We start from the raw sequence: 18,026 nt of genomic DNA on the forward strand, positions 1-18,026 counted from the left end.
CTGAGGAGTAAAACAGGAGAGAAGCAGGTCAGAGTTCCTGCATGGTGATTCCATCCCAAATCTAGGTGATCTCATACAAATCTAAATTGGGTTAGCTTCAGATAGTCCTTTTCTTCTTTTAATGTTTCCATGTGACTAAGTAGTCTAATGAAATGGTTCCCATCCTAATATTTTGTACTCAAATCATGTATCCAAAGATGTCTTATTAAAAGCAACTATTTTTTTTACTCTTACAACTTGGAATTTATCTATTATAATGTTATCACAGCACAGAATCTTTTTTTCTTCTTTTCCTCACCCCTCTCAGGTAAGAAGAGGAGGTGTCTCCCGTGGGACTTTTGCTCACGTGGGACTACTTTTCTAGTAGTGGTGCGTTACTTAATACTGGATTTTAAAACTATCAGTGGTTATTATTTCTGATGACCTGAGGGAAGGGCTTTCTATGATATTGATCTCTTCTCACACTTTCCTACCTTTTTTAAAATGCTTATTTATTTTTGAGAGAGAGAGAGAGAGAGAGAGGGAGAGAGCGCATGCAAGCAGGGGAGAGGCAGAGAGAGAGAGGGAGACACAGAATCCCAGAATCCGAACCGTCAGCACCAGAGCCCAACACGGGGCTCAAACTCACGAACTGTAAGATCATGACCTGAGCCGAAGTCAGATGCTTAACCAACTGAGTCACCCAGGTGCCCCTCGCACTCCCCTACTTTTTATGATACTAACCTCTTCTTACACTCTCCCATTTCTCAATCCTGGGAAAAAATATTTTATTTTCTTTAAAAAAAAAAAAAGAAAGAAATTATTGAGTCCTTGCTATCTATGTGTAAGGCAAGATGGCTACAAAAGGAAACAAGGCAGATATGGTTTTTAACCTCAGGAATCTTATATTCTAGAAGGGACCTCTAGAAAACAAGCAACTATAATGCAAGGTGGTAAGAGCTATGCCAGGGGAAGTACAAACAGGTATTTGTGTATGTAAATGCGACGCTTGAATCAAAGTTGGAGTGCTAGGGTCTAACTGCAAGCACAACATCTAGCTCGGTTACCTTGGACAAGTTTCTTCATCTTTACTACGCTCAGTTTTCTCATATTTAATATAGAGGCAATAAAAGTACTCATCTAATTGGTTTTGTATGAAAATAAATGAGTTGATACATATAAATTGCCTAGCATAGTGCCTGAATATACAATAAAAAGGTAACTCATTATTATTATTATTATTATTATAAGGATATTATTCTGAAGGGTTATTTAAGAGCTAAGAAGTAAATGGAGTGGTCAATGTCAGAAGAATATTCCAGGCAGAGAGAAGAGCATGTTGCATGCCTGGAGGCAGAACAGATCATGGAGAGTATGAATAACTAAATGAAATTTATTATGCTGAGTAGGAGAGAGCTGGAGAAAAAGATATGATACAGGAGAAATAGGGGCCAGATCAGAGAGATGTTTGGCCTTTATGCCAAGAGTGTGCAGATTTGAGAGGGGGATCAAGATACTCGAGTAAGAGGACCCGAAACTCACCTCTTCCCACAGAAGGAACTAGATAACTCATATTAGCATAAATAACCCAGGAAAAGACCCAAAGACTGGCAGAACACACTCCACAACTAAAGCAGAGAAGAGACCACAATGAAGATAGTAGGAAGGGCAGAGATGTGGCAATCTGCAGCAGGGAAGGAGCCCTGGGTGCAGAGAAGGGTGAGAGACAGACTATCACACTGGATATCCTGCACTGGGAAGATGAAACTCCATAGCCTTTGACTTTTAAAACGAGAGGGACTGAATTTCATGAGTTCTTACAACCAGTGGGACTTAAAGCTTGGAATCTTAAAAATCAGCAGACTCAGTTCTACATCTTGGAGATAATAGCTAGAAGTAGCAGTTTGAAAAATGCCTGGGGCACATGGGAGGAACAGTTATTTATACATCTCAGAGCATGTCCTGAAGGAAATTCTCCACAAGGGAGCTGGCAGGTGCCATATCCCTGCCCTGCCCCCACAGCATAACCAGCAGGGGCACTGACATTCACTAACTTGCTTACACCAAGCCCCACCTCCCACACTTCAGCAGATCCACCCCTTCAGGTCCTGTTTACCTTAGTCTGGGCACTGCAGGTCCCCTCCGCCAGAAGACCAATGCAAACCTTGCCAACACTGCATCTCCTGACCCATGCATTTTACAAGGCCCTGGTCTCAGTGGTGGTGGGGGTGGCAGGTCTCATTTTGCGAGCATACCAGAGCTCACCTTGTTAAAACTACACATAATATACTGCCCACAACAGGCAAAGAGAACCTCTGCAGATGACTGGACTGAAGGAAAAAGTGGCCAAGACATAAGAGCTGGGCACACACCACACACATAGGAGACACTCCTGAACCACCAGGTTCTGGTGAATAGGGGACACTGCAGGATATCTTCTTCATAAGGCCATTATTCTCAAGAGCAGGAGACATAGCTGACATCCCTAACACACAGAAACAGACACAGAGAGACAAAATGAGGAGACAGAGAAATATGTCCCAAATGAAAGAATAGGATAAAACCACAGTAAGAGACCTAAGTGAAATGTATATAAGGAAGATGTCTGGTAGAAAATTTAAAGTAATGATCATAAAGATACTCACTGGACTTGAGAAAAAAGTGGAGGACATCATTGGAACCCTTAATAAAGACATATGAAACATAAAAAAGAACCAATGAGATGAAGAGCACAACACATGAAATAAAAAATACACTAGATGGAATAAATAGCAGGCTGGAGGAAGCAGAAGGATGACTTAGAAACTTGGAAGACAGGAGTAATGGAAAGTAATCAAGCTGAGCAGGTGAGAGAAAAAATTATGCAAAATGAGAATAGAGTTAGGGAACTCAGTGACCCCCTTCAAGCATAATAACATTTGCATTATAGGGATTCCAGAAGAAGAAGAAGAGAGAGAAAACGTGGCAGAAAATTTATTTGAAGAAATAATAGCTGAAAATTTCCTAATATGGGGAAGGAAACATATCCAAATACAAGAGGCACAGAGAGCCCCCAACAAAATCAACCCAAGGAGGTCCATACCAAGATATATGGTAATTAAAATGGCAAAAAGTAGTGATAAAGAGGGAATTTTAAAAACAGCAAGAGAAAAGAAGACAATTATATTCAAGAGAAACCCCATAAGGTTATCAGTGGATTTATCACCAGAACTTTTGCAGGCTAGAAGGGAGTGGAATGACATATTTAAAGTGCCAAAAGGAAAAAGTTTACAGCCAAGAATACTCTATCCAGCAAGATTATCATTCAGAATAAAAGGAGAGATAGTTTCTTAGACAAACAAAAGCTAAAGAAGTTCATGACCATTAAATCAGCCCTGCAAGAAATGTTAAAGAGGACTCTCTGAGTGGAAAGGAAAGACCATAAGTAAGAGAAAAGTAGGACACTCAAAAGCATTAAAAACTAGTATATCTGTAAAAATCAGTCAAGGGACTCACAAAATAAAAACATATAAAGTATGATACTATATACCAAAAACATGGGGGGTGAAGAGTAAAGAATGTGCTCAAACTTAAGTGACCATCAAGTTAATGTAGACTGCTATATGCAGAAGATATTATATTCAAACCTAATGGTAACCATAAATCAAAAACCAGTAATAGATATGCAAAAAATAAAGAGAAAGGAATCAAAATGTATTATTAAAGAAAGCTAGCAAATTGAAAGGAGAGTAAAAGGAGAAACAATCAGGGAAGAACTACAAAAACAACCACAAAACAAGTAACAAAATGGCAATAATTGTAAATAATTACTTTGAATATAAATGGACTAAATGTTCCAATCAAAGATGTAGGATGACGGAATGGATAATAAAAAATAAGACTCATCTATATGCTGCCTACAAGACACTAATTTCAGACCTAAAGTCACCTGCAAATTAAAGTGAGGGGATGGAGAAACATTTATCATGCAAATGGATGTCAAAAGAAAGCTGGCAATACTTATATGAGACAAAATAGACTCTAAAACAAAGACTGTAACAAGAGACAAAGAAAGAACCTATATAATAATAAAGAGGACAGGGGTGCCTGGGTGGCTCAGTCCGTTAAGCGGCTGACTTTGGCTCAGGTCATGATCTCACGGTTCATGAGTTCAAGCCCCGCATCAGGCTCTGTGCTGACAGCTCAGAGCCTGGAGCCTGCTTCAGACTCTGTGTCTCCTCTCTCTGCCCCTCCCCTGTTTGTACTCTCCGTCTGTCTCTCAAAAAAATGAATAAACATCAAAAAAATTTTTTTCAAAAAAAATAATAAAGAGGACAATCCAATAAGAAGATATAACAATTATAAATGTTTATGCACCCAACATGATAGCACCCAAATACATAAAACAAGTAATAACAAACATAAAGGAACTAATTGATAGTAATATAATAATAGCAGGGGACTTTAACACTCCCCTATGTCAATGGACAGATGATCCACACAGAGAACCTGCAAGGAAATGTGACTTTGAATGACACACTAGACCAGATGGTTTTAATAGATATATTCAGAACATTACATCCTAAAGCAGCAGAATATACATTCTTTTTGAGTGCACATGAAACATTCTCCATAATAGATCATGTGTTACACCACAAAACAAGTCTTAACAAATTAAAAAAGATAAAAGTCATACCATGTATCTTTTCTGACACAATGCTATGAAACTAGAAATCAAACACAAGAAAAAATCTGGAAAGAACACAAATACATGGAGCTTAAATGACATTCTACTAAACAATGAATGGATCACCTAAGAATTCAAAGAAGAAATAAAAAATTACATGGAGAAAAATTAAAACAAAGACACAATGGCCCCAAATCTTTGGGATGCAGAAAGTGGTTCTAAGAGAGAAGTTTATAGCAATGCAAGCATACCTCAAGAAGCAAGAAAATTTTCAAATAAGCAACCTAACCTTATACCTAAAGTAGCTAGAAAAAGAACAAACAAAACCCACAATCAGCAGAAGGAAGGAAATAATAAATATTAGAACAGAAATAAATGATATAGAAACTAAAAAAACAAAACAAAACAAAAAAACAATAGAACAGATCAATGAAACCAAGAGTTGGTTATGTAAAAAGATCATCAAAATTGACAAATCTCTAGCCAGACTCATTAGAAAAAGAGAGAAAGGCCTCAAATAAACAAAATCACAAATGAAAGAGAAGAAATAACAACTGACACTACAGAAAAAAAATTATATTATGAAAAATTATATGCCATCAAATTGGACAACCCAGAAGAAATGGATGAATTCCTAGAAACATATAACCTACCAAAGCTGAAGCAGGAAGAAACAGAATTTGAACAGACCTACTACCAGCAATGAAATTGAATCAGTAATCAAAAAACTCCCAACAAACAAAAGTCAAGGACCAGATGGCTTCACGGGAGAATTCTACTAGACATTTAAGGAAAAAATAATACTGATTCTTCTCAAACTTTTCCAAAAAATAGAAGAGGAAGGAAAACTTCCAAATTCATTCCATGATAACAAACCAAATAAAGATACCACAAAAGAAAGAGAACCAATATCTATGATGAACATGGATGAAAAAATCCTCAACAAAATATTGGCCCACAGAATCCAACAATACATTAAAAAAATCATTCACCATGATCAAGTGGGATTTATTCCTGGGATGCAAGGCTAGTGCAATATTCACAAATCAATCAACATTATACATCACATCAATAAGAAAAGATAAAAAACATATATATGGTCATTTCAATAGATGCAGAAGAAGCATCTGACAAAGTACAACATTCATTCATAGCAACAACATCCTAAAAGGCATATATGAAAAACCCACAGCGAACATCATACTCATTGGGGAAAAACTGAGAGATTTCCCCCTGAGGTAAGGAAGAAGACAAAGATGTCTACTGTCACAACTTTTATTCAATATACTACTGGATGTCCCAGCCACAGCAATCAGACAACAAAAAGAAATAAAAGGCATCCAAATTGGTAAGGAAGAAGTACAACTTCCACTATTTGCACAGGACATGTTACTATATGTAGAAAACTCTAAAGACTCCATAAAAAACTACCAGAACTAATAAACGAATTCAGTAAAATCTCAGGATACAAAATCAATGTGCAGAAATCTGTTGCTTTTCTGTACTCTAATAATGAAGCAGAAAAAGAGAAATTAATAAAGCAATTTCACTTACAACTGCACTAAAAACAATAAGATATCTAGGAATAAACTTAACCAAAGAGGTGAAAGACCTGTACTCTGAAAACTACAAAACATTGATGAAAGAAATTGAAGACGACACAAAGAAATGGAAAGATATTCCATGCTCAAGGATTGGAAGAACAAATAGTGTTAAAATGTCTATACTACCCAAGGCAATATACAGATTTAATTCAATCCCTATCAAAATACCAATAGCATTTTTTCACAGAACTAGAACAAATAATCTCTGAATGGCCAAAGCAACCTTAAAAAAGAAAAACAAAACTGGATGTATCACAATTCCAGATTTCAAGTTATGTTACAAAGCTGTAGTAATCAAAACACTATAATACTGGTACAAAAATAGACACATTGATCAATGGAACAGAATAGAAAGCCCAGAAATAAACCCAAAATTATATGGCCAATCTTTGATAAAAGAGGCAAGAATATACAATATGAAAAAGTCTCTTCAGCAAATGGTTTTGGGAAAATTGGACAGCTACATGCAAAATAATGAAACTGGACCATTTTTTACACCATACACAAAAATAAACTAAAAATGGATTAAGGACCTAAATGTGAGACATGAAACCATAAAAAGCCTGGAGGAGAGGACAGGCAGTTATTTCTCTGACATTGGCCATAGCAACATCTTTCTAGATTATGTCTCCTGAAGCAAGTGAAACAAAAGAAAAAATAAACTATTGGGACTACGTCAAAATAAAAAGCCTCTGCCCAGCAAAGGAAACAACCAACAAAACTAAAATACAACCTATGGAATGGGAGAAGATATTTGCAAATGACATATCCAATACAGGGTTAGTATCCTAAATTATAAAGAACTTATACAAGTCAACACCAGAAACCCAAATAATCCAATTTATTTATTTATTTATTTATTTTTTTTTTTTAAATTTTTTTTTCAACATTTTTTATTTATTTTTGGGACAGAGAGACAGAGCATGAATGGGGGAGGGGCAGAGAGAGAGGGAGACACAGAATCGGAAACAGGCTCCAGGCTCCGAGCCATCAGCCCAGAGCCTGACGCGGGGCTCGAACTCACGGACCGCGAGATCGTGACCTGGCTGAAGTCGGACGCTTAACCGACTGCGCCACCCAGGCGCCCCCCAAATAATCCAATTTAAATTGGACAGAAGACACAGACATTTCTCCAAAGAAGACATATGTATGGTCAACAGACACATGAAAAGATTCTCAACATAACTAATCATCAGGGAAATGCAAATCAAAATCACAATGAGGTATCACCTCACACCTGTCAGAACGGCTAAAATCAACAACACAAGGAACAACAAGTGTTGACAAGCATGTAGAGGAAAAGGAATGCAAACTAGTACAGCCACTGTGAAAGATAGTTTGGAGGTTCCTCAAGAAATTAAAAGTAGGTCTACCCTATTATCCAGGAATCACACTACTGGATATTTACCCAAAGAATATGAAAACACTGATTTGAAAAGATATATGCACCCTTATGTTTATCACAGCATTGTTTACAACAGCCAAACTATGGAAGCAGCCCATGTCCATCAATAGATGAGTGGATAAAGAAACTGTGGTATATATGTACAGTGAAATATTATTTAGCCATAAAAAAGAATGAAATCTTGCCATTTGCATCTAGAGAATATAATGCTAAGTGAAATAATCCACTCAGGGAAAGACTAATACCCTATGATTTCCCTCATCTGTGGAATTTAAGAAACAAAACAGCAAAGGGAAAAAAGAGGGGCAAACCAAAAAACAGACTTTTAGCTATAGAGGACAAAGAGATAGCAGAGGGGAGGGAGGGAATAGGTGAAATAGGTAAAGGGGATTAAAAGTATACTTATCTTGATGAGCACTGAGTAATATACAGAATAGTTGAATCACTATACTGAAACTAATATAGCACAGTATGTTAACTGCACCAGAATTTATTTATTTATTTATTAAAAAAAATTTTTTAACGTTTATTTATTTTTGAGACAGAGAGAGACAGAGCAAGAACGGGGGAGGGCCAGAGAGAGGGGGACACAGAATCTGAAACAGGCTCCAGGCTCTCAGCTGTCAGCACAGAGCCCGACGCGGGGCTTGAACTCACGGACCGCGAGATCATGACCTGAGCCGAAGTCGGCCGCCTAACCGACTGAGCCACCCAGGCGCCCCAACTACACCAGAATTTAAATGATAAAATAGTATGCAGAGTCATGAAAGGGTTTCTTGCAAGGCACTGACATGATCAGATTTGCATTTTAGATCATTCTTGTTGTAACTAAAAAACCGGATCGAAATAGTAGACCAGAGGTTGGGAGACTAATAAAACCCTATTACAGAGAGTTCCATTTATAAAATGGCCAAGTAAAGATGGCGTTATACTCGTCTTCTCTCAGAAATCAATGCAAGATAAGAAGAGCAAGAAAGAGAAATGCAAATTCAGTCTTTGAAAAAAAAAATTAGATGAAATCTATAACCTGAACCACAATATGTGAGGAAAGATTACTAAGAGGAGTTGTGGTCAAAAAAGAGTAGGAGCAGGTACGGAAAGATGCTGTTTACCTCTTGGCACATTTTAGCCAAAACTGGCAGGGAAAGTTCTCTAGAGGAGATGCTATACCTTCAGGGGAAAAAAAAATCCTCAAACATTTCCTTGTTTGGAATAATGGGAATGTGCCAAAGGTATTGGAGTGAGAAGGAGCAGAAAGGAACTAGCAATAAAGTAATATACACATTGAATCATTTAATCCAAAGAAATAGAGGATTAAATATACTATAAAATTTATAGTAAACCCACAGATATAATTGTAACTGTGAGAAATAAAGCAAGTGAAAAGATATTCATTGCAACATCAATTGTGTAGGCAAAAGATTGGGAATAACATATATAGTATATCAATAACAAAGGTATGTATATAACACATGTTATATCCATACAGTGCAGCTATTATAAAGAGTGAACTCTTAGGTATATTTATATGGAATAATCTCCAAAATGTATCATTAGGTGGCAAAGCAAGGTACCAAGGGAAAATAATGGGGAATGAGAACCAATATATATGTGCTTGCATATGTTTAAAATATATCTCTTTTTTAGTGTTTTATTTATTTTTGGGAGAGAGAGAGCGCGCAAGTGGGGAAGGGGCAGGGAGAGAGGGACAAAGGATCTGAGGCAAGGCAGCAAGCTCGATGCAGGGCTTGAATTTATGAACCAAACCGTGAGGTCATGACCTGAGCCAAAGTTGGACGCTCAACCAACTGAGTCACCCAGGTGCCCCTGAAATATATCTTGAAGGACACACAGAACTTTGGTTAGCTTGGTTTCCTCTTATTAAAGAAACTGTGTCACTGGTGGTCAGGGATGAAAGGAAAATGTTTACTGTATACTTCACAGTAATCTTAAATTTTTGTGTCATGTATTTTTTGTACCATAAATTTTGTATCATTACTTTAGAAAAAGTAAGACTTTTTTTTTTTTTTAAAAAGAGGCTATTTAAGTTATTGTGTAAGAGAGAATGGTGATCTGAGTTAGAGAAATGGCAGTGGGGATGGAGAGAAGTAGATGGATTAGAAGTATTATCAGTGGGAATGATGGGTAGTGAGTGAGGAAGAAGGGGTCAAAGATGACAGGTAGCTTTCTTCTGGCTTGGGTGACTGGGTGGGTGGTTGTGCTGTCCCATAATGTGGGCACTCAGGCTTCATCCCTCAACTTTCTTTGTAGAATTCTGTTATTTCATGCCTTTCTACCTTTCCTGCTATTTTAACCTCTTTGTGGATAGTTTCCCTGTCTTTTATAAACTCAGGATTATCTGGAATATCGGATGTATACTGGATGTCAGCTCAAACACATATTCTTACCTAATTACAGGATTAAAGAATCATAAAAGCTAAATCTTAAAATGGATCTTAGAAATTTGTCATGGTTTCATTGTTTTATTTTAACAATGAAAACCTTAACGACAGAGGCATTATGTGACATAGATTCCTGTTAAAAATTTAAATAAGTTGTATAATGAACTTACATTTTTTAAAAAAATTTTTTAATGTTTTATTTATTTTTGAGACAGAGAGAGACAGATCATGAACGGGGGAGGGTCGGAGAGAGAGGGAGACACAGAATCTGAAGCAGGCTCCAGGCTCTGAGCTGTCAGCACAGAGCCCGACGCGGGGCTCGAACTCACAGACCGTGAGATCATGACCTGAGCCAAAGTCGGACACTTAACCGACTGAGCCACCCAGGCGCCCCTGAACTTACATATTTTTGATCCCTCTTTTCTTCCCTTAGTTTTTTTAAAAATTACTTTTATTTATTTTGAGAGAGAGAGAGAGGGAGGGAGGGGGTGTTAGCAGGGGAGGGACAGAAAGAGAGGGAGAGAGAGAATTCCAAGCAGGCACCACACTGTCAGTGCAGAGCCCGATTGAACTCTGAACTCATGGGGCTTGAACTCATGAACCATGAGATCATGACCTGAGCCGAAATCAAGAGTCAGATGTTTAACTGACTGAGCCACCCAGGTACCCCTCTTCCCTTATTTAAATGATAATAAATTATAACACGCCTAGTAGTGGATTCCAGAACATTGTCTTAAAAACATTTTTTTTAATGTTTATTTATTTTTGGGAGAGACAGATGGAGCACAAGTGGGGAGGGGCAGAGAGAGAGAGGGAGACGCAGAATCTGAAGCAGGCTCTGGGCTCCAAGCTGTCAGCACAGAACCTGATGTGGGGCTTGAACTCACAAACTGTGAGATCATGACCTGAGCCGAAGTTGGACACCCAACTGACTGAGCCCCCCAGGTGCCCCCAAAACAACATTGTCTTTTAACCACATGTGGCAAATAGACAATGTATAAGAATGTCAAACTGTCTCCTCTGTGATCTCTGTCTCATTGGCTTCAACATCTCTCAATCTGCCTAGACTCAAGAGGTCAAAATTTTCTTTATTCTCTCTTATTTTAATTATACTCTCCTATCCCACACCCTGCATCAACCCACTGTTGAATGACTGATTTTGGTTTTCCTTCTGAAACACATCGATGTTTTTTTCTCCATTCCCATTAATACAGATGGAGTTCAGATTTTCTTGCCTGGATCATAGCAGCGGCCTCCAAACTGATCTCCTTGACTTCAGCCTTTCTCTGTTTCAATTAATCTTCTGAATTACAGCAAGTTTTACTTTCTAGAGGTGTGGATCTTATTGGACCTCTCATAAAATTTTCAATAACTGTTCAAATAACTTATTTTCAATATCTAGATCAAATGTCCAGATTTCCTGGGTGCCATTCAATGCCTCCATGATTTGTAACTAGCCTTTGTTTCTGATTTTATTTCTGAATACACCTTCCACTGCAGCTAAACCTGACTAGTCATCTTTTCCAAAATTCAATCTGTACTTCTTCACTCTGAAGTAACTTTTCCTTTGTTTATTTTTGTTGAAGATTTATCCATCTTCAAGAGCCTGTTCATATACCACCTGGCTTTCGTAGAGCAAACCTTCCACTTACTCACGTGTCTTTGAGTTTGTGCCATCAATAGAATAGTATTCTCATGGTTTGCTTTCTATTTTATTTAGTGGTGTTTGTGATACTGTGTCTTTTTCATTTAAGTGTATTTCACCAACCTCTTTCCCAACTTTTGTACATTCTATAGGCTCAGAAACAATGCCCTAGATGACTTGAAAACTTGTGACCGCTCTGCAGAACTTCAGGGGTCTGAAACTGGATTGAAACGGGTTAGAAACCATATTAGAAACCAGGTTAGAAACCATAACAGAAGTACCCTGGAGATTTGCTATACAGTAAAACCTTGGATTGCGAGTAACTTGTTCTGAAAGTGTTCCGCAAGACAAGCAAACATTTCTAATGAATTTTAACTTGATAAATGAGCTGTGTCTTGCAATAGGAGTAGTACATGCTGCCCAACATCACATGATCACAGCTGAGCCAATGGTTCTTCTCTCTGTCTCTCTGTGTCTCTCTCTCTCTTTCTCTCTCTTGCTGCAGGATTGTGGGTGATCGTCTTGCATGCTCAGATGCTCGGTTTCAGGCCAAGGTGTTTGGTAGAAATCAGTGACTTTTCAGAGCATTGGAAGGTACCCACAACTGGCACTAGTGTATTTTTTGTCACTTCAAAGCACCTATGGACAGTCTTTTGCTTTTCCATACAAGAGTAAGCTAATGAATACTTTGCTTCATTCTGGGTCAGGCTGCCTACAGATATAGATCCCTTTCCTCTGCTGCCTTATTGCCAGTCACATTAAATACAGTAGATGACAAGAGTTTATTAACACTGTACTGTAGTCAGCATCCTTGCAAGGTATACAATGGCCCCCATGGAGAAAGATTCCATTGAGCCAAGAGACAGCTGTGATTCCATTAGTGATAGTGAAAGTCGTCCTACACAATAACCCTCCTCTCTCTTGTCTCCCTCACAGCAGCCATGAAGGTTTTCAAAGGTAAGTGCAGGTGAATTTGCTCATTTTTCTTTATATTTTGTATTTTCTCTACTATTTTGTGTTATATTACAATATTGTAATTATTTTAATATGAATATTTTTGGTTGTGGAACAAATCATCTGAGTTTCCATTATTTCTTATGGGGAAATTAGCTTTGATATACAAGTGCTTTGGATTACAAGTGTGTTTCCAGAATGAATTATGCTCACAAATCAAGGTTTTACTGTACTTACAAATGGCATTCTCTACCTGTGACCATTTTTTAGTTGTAATTTTCACACGTCTATTTATTTTACAATTTATTACAATTGGTACAGAAAGTGAAACATTGTATTTGATATGACTGATTTCCCAAAGGGACTAGATGATAAATGCAAACAAATATGTTACCTGAGATATTAATTCAAATTTTGAAACAGTTTTTGAAAATTTATATAAGTATTTGAAAAACATATTTGAGTAGAAAAGTTTTTTAAGAAGTCGCTCAGCTAGGGACATCACTTTTATGTGCACTACATAACTTCTTCCACTAGAGGGCAGCAATGACTCATGACAGCATTAGGCAATAGTAAAAATGTTTTGGAATTATCCTTGGAATAGTTTGCAATGCAAAATTGGACAAAATTCACTTGTCACTAATTTAAGAAGAGTCTACTTTGTTGACTTTCTGTCCAAGTAGAAATTAATCCCTAGTACTAGCCGTTAAGTTTAATAAAGCAGATTGTGTTATGTGGCAGAACAATTCTTTTACCTTAGTTTTCAACTTATTTTCTCATTTTATTTGTTCGCAGAGCAAACATGAATTAAGCTCAGTTCTGTGATAGGCTCTGTGCTTTTCCTGGGAATACAAAGCTGAATAAGACATAGTCCTTGCTGTGGGGAACCCTGTTTTAAAATTTTTTTTTTTCAACGTTTTTTATTTATTTTTGGGACAGAGAGAGACAGAGCATGAACGGGGGAGGGGCAGAGAGAGAGGGAGACACAGAATCGGAAACAGGCTCCAGGCTCCGAGCCATCAGCCCAGAGCCTGACGCGGGGCTCGAACTCACAGACCGCGAGATCGTGACCTGGCTGAAGTCGGACGCTTAACCGACTGCGCCACCCAGGCGCCCCGGGGAACCCTGTTTTATTAAAAAAAATTTTTTTTGGAGTATTCCTATGCTAAATAAAACGGGATACAAATGTGTACAAGACACAATTATAAATAGCATGCATTGGACGCATACGGTGTGCTAGGCACTGTTCTAAGTTGCTTTACTTCTGTCATCTCACTTACCACTCAGAAAAACTTTGAGGAGTAGGAATCAGTATTGCTGTTTCGCAGGGAGGTGGAGGCACAGGAGATTAAGTCCCTTGCCAAGCATCACACAACATTTAAGTGATGGAGCCAGCATCTGGACCGAGGCCATTTTAATACAACACACACTCCCATCACTCTACTGCTCTGCTGTTACCCATGTGAGCTCTGTCCTCAAAAAACAATTACTTCTGGGAAAATGAGGCATCCTGGGGAAATAAACAGCATCATCAGTTAGGTGCTTCTTCTTGAAGTCTATGACAAAGTGTCAAGAAAAATACTCCTCTTTCTTGGCTAGATTCTGACCAGTTTAAGGAGTAAACAAAAGACTTGGGAGATGAGGCCAACATATCACCTTTATTACTGATGGAAGCCAAATTGGAGGATTTGGTTTTAGGTCTGTTAGGTAAACAGGCTTACAGATATTGAACCACAGAATTAGACTTCCCCACCCCCACCCCACCTCATAAAGGGAAGCCTCAGGCCTAGGGTACGCCTCACTCCCCACCCCCCCAACCCTTCATCCAGCACTTGCCCCCAGCAGGGGCACAGTCCCTAGAGGAGCAGTGAAACGAGTGCTTTCTAGAAGCATCTCACTCCCAAAAGGAAGAAGGGAGGCTCTGAGCCAAGCATGAACAGTTTATTCTTCTCACATTTACTTCTCAGATAAATCACACCATGTCTTTCTGAGCAAAGAAAAGCCAGGAGAAAGTCACTGGGGTAGACAGAATAGTGGTCCCCCAAACATGTCTACATTCCAATCCCTGGAACCTGTGAGTGTCAGGTTCCACGTCAAAGGGGAATTAAGGTTGCAGATGGAATTAAGTTTGCAGCTGACTTTAAAATGGGAGATTTTTAAATGGCAGAAAAGTTTGTTTGTGGTTTTTGCTTTAATTTCACAAACCTCCTTATTTAAAAAAATTTTAATAACATTTTAGTTAACCCAATGTACCCAAAATATTTTAGCTTCCGCATGTCATCAATATTTAAAAACTAGCAATGAAATATTTTTCTTCCTTTTCATACTGTCTTTGAAGTCCAGTGTGTATTTTATACTTATAGCACATCTCAGTTCAGAAGCTGTATTTTTTTAGTTGGCTTTCATTTTTGAAATGTTTATTTATTTTGAGAGAGAAAGAAAAAAAGCGCAAGTCAGGGAGGGGCAGAGAGAGAGGGAGAGAGAAAATCCCAAGCAGGCTCCATGCTGTCAGTGCAGGGCCCAACATGGGGCTCTGTCCCACAAACTGTGAGATTATGACTTGAGCCAAAATCAAGAGCTGGATGCTTAGTCGACTGAGCCACCCAGGCCCCCCTACTTGGCTTTTTTTAATTGAAGTATAGTTGATACACAATGTTGCATTCATTTCAGGAGTACAACATGATTCCTAAGTTTACACATTGTGTATGTTCACCCCAAGTGTAGCTACCATCTGTCACCATATAACAAACACTAGTACAATATCATTGATTATACTTCCTTTGCTGTACCTCTCATCCCCATGACCTATTAATTCCAAAACTAGAAGCCTGTCTCTCCCACTCCTTTTCTCACACTTGTCCCATTCCTCCACCCCCACTCTCTGTCAACCATCAGCTTGTCCTCTGTACTTATGGGTCTCCTTCTGCTTTTGTTTGTTTATTCGTTTGTTTTTTAGATCCAAATATAAGTGAAATAATATGGTATATGTCTTTCTCTGACACATTTCACTTAGCATAATACCTTCTAGTTCCCTCCATGTTGTTGCAAATGACAAGATCTTGTCCATTTTGATGGCAGAGTAATATTTCATTGCGTATGTGTATGTGTATATGTGTGTGTATACATATTCCATCAATAAGTGTCTTCTTTATTCATTCATCTATTGATAGACACTTGGATTGTTTCCATATCTTGACTATGGTAAATAATACTACAATAAACATAGGGTGCATATATCTTTTCCAATTGGTATTTTCATTTTCTTTGGGTAAATACCCAAAAGTGTATTGCATTACCACCAACAGCGCAAGAGGGCTCCCCTTTCTCTACATCCTTGCCAACATCTGTTGTTTCCCGAGTTGTTAATTTTAGCCATTCTGACAGGTGTGAGGTGGTATCTCATTGTGGTTTTGATTTGTATTTCCCTGATAATGAGTGATGTTGAGCATCTTTTCATGTGTCTGTTAGCCATCTGGATGTCTTCTTTGGAAAAGTGTCTATTTATGTCTTTTGCCCATTTCTTTTTTTTTTTTATTTTTTTTTTTATTTTTTTTTTTTTTAATGTTTTTTATTTATTTTTGGGACAGACAGAGACAGAGCATGAACGGGGGAGGGGCAGAGAGAGAGGGAGACACAGAATTGGAAACAGGCTCCAGGCTCCGAGCCATCAGCCCAGAGCCTGACGCGGGGCTCGAACTCACGGACCGCGAGATCGTGACCTGGCTGAAGTCGGACGCTTAACCGACTGCGCCACCCAGGCGCCCCTCTTTTGCCCATTTCTTAACAGAGTTGTTTGTTTTTTGGGTGTTAAGTTTGTTAAGTTCTTTATAGATTTTGGATAGGATACTAACCCTTTATCAGATATATCATTCCCAATACCATTTATTAAAGAGACTGTCTTTTCCCCATTTTATATTCTTGCTTATTTTTTTGTAGATTCATTGACCATGTAAGTGTTGGTCTATTTCTGGGCTACCTCTTCTGTTCCACTGATCTATGTGTATATTGTTCCTTGTTTTATGTGGATATTGTGTATATTGTTTAAAAATATGGCGGCTTGCTTTCTGGGGCCTTCTGGCTGTGTTTACATACACTAGTGTGTCTAGACATTCTTGTTCCTTTTTCCCTGTTCTGCTGCATTTTGACATCCAGAACTTTCTCCTTCTTGTTCTGCCCTTCCCCAGCACTCCCAACTCTACTTCAGTGTCTCCTTCCATGGAGGACCTGAACTGATAAAGGAGTTCTGTTGTCAAGTCCTGCGGGAGCTGCCTAATTGCTGCTTTATATTTCCTATGGAACAGACATCAATTCCATACTAGTTTTGTGGCTGTTAGTGGTTCACCTGCATTGATTTGTACTTTGTGGTTTGTAAGCATACCTTATTGTCCCAATTTTTAAATAAATGTTGTTCATGGGTTCTTGGCTTTGTTGTCAGGTTGCTCTTCCTGTTTTTATGTAAGGATTTGGGAAATTGGAAAAATTATGCTGCCACTGCTGCCATCTTCCTGGGATCCGTAGCAAAACTCTTGTCAACTCTAACTATTGGTATCATTGTCATGGCCAGTATATTCCTGCCTCCTGCTGTATCTGATGAGGTGATTTATAAGAATACTTGAGATTTACAAAAGTACCTCTAAAATGTCTGAAGATCATTTCCCTTATTGTATCTAGGCTATCGTCTGATCTTAATGTGATTTCTCTCTCAGAAGCAATCATGTTGATTAGCTGAGATAAATAAATACCCTTGGTTGTTCTATTTCTCACAATGAATTATTTACGTATTCAATTCAGGCTAACCTTTATTTGGGGCTCCTCTACGTGTCAGTCAGTGTGGGTTGGGTACAAGAGAGACAGAGGTGAGTAAGCTGTAGACCCAACACTGCAGGATTTCTCAGTCAGATAAATTTGTTTGCTGATATTAAGGATCTACCCTTACCTCAGATGATATCAGACCTTAAGCAAGCTCTGATGAAGAGAAGGAATTTGAACTTTCTATCAAAATCTTATGAAAAAAAAGTAAAATTTCTAGGAGATAGAGAAAACAGAAACTGTTACTGAGCCCTAAATTAATTCGAAGGAAAGACTTTGTTTTGAGTATTGATATTGGAAGTTCCTGGTGGTTGTTAATGGTTTATCATCTCAAAATGTGGATGGGTAGAGTCATTTGATGATTCAAGTTTTTTTCTACAGGTAGGGTCAACCAGGGTAATTTTAATAGTCTGGTGAAAAAAGGCCTCAGAAACTAAAAATATATGAATAGCCAATAGCTTCTGCAGGGAGCACTCCACAGTACCAGGTCTGGGTCTGTCTGAGCCCACTCCATTGACATGGAGCTGGTAAAGTGGAATCCCTGGGAAGTGTATACAAAAAA

At 38.3% G+C, this 18,026-nt stretch overlaps 1 protein-coding gene across 2 annotated transcripts in view; it reads left to right on the top strand.

The window, feature by feature from the left end:
- Window positions 1-352: 352 nt before the first annotated feature.
- The window catches only part of IGSF11 (immunoglobulin superfamily member 11), a 190,491-nt gene continuing 172,817 nt past the window's right edge, over window positions 353-18,026 (top strand). The window contains exon 1 of one of the 2 annotated variants that reach the window (XM_058731335.1): window positions 353-369. The gene's annotated coding sequence lies outside the window, so the exon portion shown is untranslated. The remainder of the gene's footprint in view (window positions 370-18,026) is intronic. The other variant, XM_058731333.1, reaches the window with a different exon arrangement.

The sequence above is a fragment of the Neofelis nebulosa genome, chromosome 5 (genome assembly GCF_028018385.1).
Source record: "Neofelis nebulosa isolate mNeoNeb1 chromosome 5, mNeoNeb1.pri, whole genome shotgun sequence".
Lineage (NCBI taxonomy): Eukaryota > Metazoa > Chordata > Mammalia > Carnivora > Felidae > Neofelis > Neofelis nebulosa.